Source organism: Rattus norvegicus, chromosome 7, assembly GCF_021556685.1.
Source record: "Rattus norvegicus strain SHRSP/BbbUtx chromosome 7, alternate assembly SHRSP_T2T, whole genome shotgun sequence".
NCBI classification, from domain to species: Eukaryota; Metazoa; Chordata; class Mammalia; order Rodentia; family Muridae; genus Rattus; species Rattus norvegicus.
This window is the reverse complement of record NC_141540.1, coordinates 52,264,758-52,268,473: the sequence shown is the minus strand read 5'-3', so window position 1 is coordinate 52,268,473 and position 3,716 is coordinate 52,264,758.

Below are 3,716 nucleotides of genomic sequence, written 5' to 3'. Positions count from 1 at the left end.
TGTGTGTGTGTGTGTGAGAGAGAGAGAGAGAGAGAGCGGGAGAGAGAGAGAGACAGAGAGAGAAAGAGAGAGGGAGAGAGAGAGAGAGACAGAGAGAGAGAGAGGCAAAAAATACTCCATTGTATGGATATGTCATTATTTCAATCTACTATGGTCATTTGGATTGTTTTTGATGTCTTTGTCATCACAAGAATGCTTTGATGACTATTCATGTATGAATTCTTCTGTGGATATGTTATTACTTCCCTTGACCATAAAACATAGTGACATCACTATGTGATAACACAATTTGAGGAGTTACTGTTTCATAGTTCATCAACAACATATGAAAAATCCTAGTTTTTCACATCCTGGCCATCACTGGCGAATGCTGTCATCTGCTTATTATATGCACTGGGTTGTGGTAGGCGGTACCACCTTGCCCTTCCCACTCTCACTTTTTAGTAACAAGTGATGTTGTGCATCTTTCCGTGTGTGTATAGATCACCTGTGTGTCTTCTTTGAATATACATCCACTCACTTTACCTTCTATAAATTTGGGTCTCATCTTCTGCTGTTTGGAAGAGTTTCTTTACATATCCAAATGCAATTTTCTTATAGAATTTTCTAACACCTTTATTTCTACTCAGGCGAATTCTCTTTTTATTTTCTTCCTGACTGCTTTTGAAACACATATATATTTTTTTATTTTGATGCAGTTCAATTTACTCTTCTTTTTCTGAAGGGACTCTTGTCAGCCTGAGCATGGTAAAAATGGTCCTGGCAGGTTTTGCCTTTCTCCCCTGTTCCCTCTGCCTTGCTAAAAGCCTTTAGATTACATTCCTAGAGCTAGCTGCCAAGGTCTATTCCCTTATTTGGCCATTCCCTCCTCCTGAGACAGACTACCAAGGTTCAGCTATCAAAGTATTGAAGTCCAGCAATCCAAAGACCCCATTGGCTCTCCTAATTAACATGTCTAACTAAAATTAAACACCTCATCCGAACGTGGGGTTTCTCCTTTTACTGTTATAAACCACCGTTTTCCTTCAGGCTACATCTGTCTCCTCTATCCAGAGGCAGTCCTTTGTCCCTCCAGGACAAATATCCCTGACCCCCCCTCTCTGTTCCTTTTCCCTTCTCTCTTCTCCTGTATCTCACGTCTTTCTCTTTTATTTCCTGTCCTATATCCCTCTGAGGCAGACAGTATCTCCTTTGTGCTGAGAACTTGTCTTGGGATGTTCTGAGCCCATACGAATTCCTTTCTTTTCCTGTTCGTGCATTTGATATTATGTCTAAGAGACTATCGAATAACTAAGGGTCACAAAGATTTACTCCTGAACATTCCTTCAAGAGATTTATAAGTTCCATTGTCACAGAGAGGACTATGGCTTAAGAACACTTGTATATGATACTGAGGCGTTTGGAGGAGTTTTTTCCGCATCATTTTTTTCTGTATGAGCTCTATGCCGGATATTTTGAAGCACTGAAGAGCTATTTCAAAGGGACTTTAATTTCTCCCTTGCAACATACAGGATTCCAATACCTGCACTTATTAATTAATATACCTTTGTAGCTGTCACCGTGTTAGACGGAAAAGATTGGACACAGTTTTCAAGCACTGTTTGTTCAGAAAAAAAATTCCCTCCATTGTTGAAAATAAATTGAACATGGGTCCAAAGACTTCTTTATCCTGCTGGAATTTCTACTCCACTCACCTGTATCTCTGTTTTATAGAAAGCATCCCAGCATTTGATTACCCCAGTTTTGTAGTAAATTTTGAAGTCAGATAGTGCAACATATACAACTTCATTCTTTTCCAAGATTGTTTTCATGTTTCTGTCCCCTCTGTAGTTCAGTGGAATGTTAGGGTCCTTTGTTAAATCCTTCAGATGAGGTGGCTGTGATCATGAGAGAACTTTAAAGGAATGTGTGGGGCAACTTAGGAGGCCATTGTTACTGAACAGTGAAGAGATTTGTGACTCATTGCTGTACATCCTTGCGAGTCTTCCCACTCATGACTCATAAGTAAGATCGCCTGGCTTTACCAGCTATGTCCAAACTGCAGCCTATGGCAGGCCACAGGTTTCCAAGGATAGTTACCAAGCATAACCTAGCACAGATGTAGATGACGAAATCATGTTGTATGATGTTGATTGTAATTGTCAACTTGACATGGTCTAGAATCATCTGTGATGTGAGTCTTGATGAGGGATTGTCAAACAAGGATCCAATTGGGCTATGGGAATGTCTGTGAGGGATTATCGTTAAGATGTTAATTGATGTGGAAAGCCTCAGCCTAAGTGTGAGCAGCACCTTTCCCTGGAACTGCGTTCAGCATCCTATAAGACTAGAGAAAGTAAGCTGACTGACAGGCTCACACTCTCATTCTCTCTGTGCTTTTCCGTATGGAAGTGACTGTCTGCTGAGAGTTCCTTCTTGACTCACCTTTAGTGACAGACTGTTACCTAAAGGTGTAAGATTATTAAACTCTGTCTTAAAGTTTTATCTCCTCAGAGTTTTTTGTCACAGTAATAGCAAAAAATTGAGACGTCGTAATGATGGTTACACATGGTAGATCTTTACTAGTGCAAATGAATCTTATGGTTAATATTCTCTCTCTCTCTCTCTCTCTCTCTCTCTCTCTCTCTCCCCCCACACACACACACACACACACACACCCCATGGCTTGTTACATGTCCATTCATATTTTTAATTTTATTTTTATTTTTAGCTTATATTACTTCTATTTTAGTAATTTGTCAATTGCATGTATGTTGCTTAATTTAATATCTAAATACTGAAAGTCTGTATTTATTTTTATTTTTGAGAGGGAAGTGGTAGGATAATCCCTGCTAATTCTGATTTCAGTCATTTGACTCTTCTTCAGGATTCTAGTTAATCTGGCTAAAGTCATATTTTGTTGATAGTTTCAAAGAACCCTTTCACTCATTGCTTTGGAGTACCGCTTTTCTATTTAGTCCCGAGTTTCTACTCTTAATTTCTTTTATGTATGCTATTTTTCCCCCAGTTATTTTGGTTTTAACTTCTATATTCTTTCTGAAAGTAAAAAGTTAGGCTCTTCCCTTGAGACCTTTGTTCTTTGCAAACATAGATTTTACAAATGCAATTGTAGCACTAACCAACATGTCTGAATCTCATATGTTTCTTTGTGTTGTGTTTTTTTAGCTCTCTGGTATCACAACACAATTTCCTTTGTGTCAGTGTTTGCTGAGGAGGGTCCTATTTAACATTTTTTCTATTTGTACATCTCCTAATTTGTTTGTATTTTCTCTTGCTTTTCAGTTATGTTTAAGTAGATATGCAAAAACTGTATGATTTCAATCCATACATATACAGGGAATTATTTGAAATCTAACATATAATCTATACTGATGGAAGCTTGCTTTTTACTTGAAATGTATATCGTGCTATTACTTGGAGAAGTGGTCTGTATGTGTCCATTAAGTCCAATATTTTGTCATCATTTTCTTTTCCTATTGGATATTTTATGTATTTACATTTCCCTTTCTAGGGAAATTATCCCCTTTCTAGGTCCCTCCCCTCCCATCTCCTTTCTCCCTCCCCTTGCTTCTATGAGGGTGCTCCCACTCCCACCCATCCACTCCTACCTCATCGCCCTGGCATTCCCTTACACTGGGGAAATGATCCTTCATAGGATGAAGGACTTCTTCTCCTATTGATGCCAGACAATGCCATCCTCTGCTACATATGTGGCT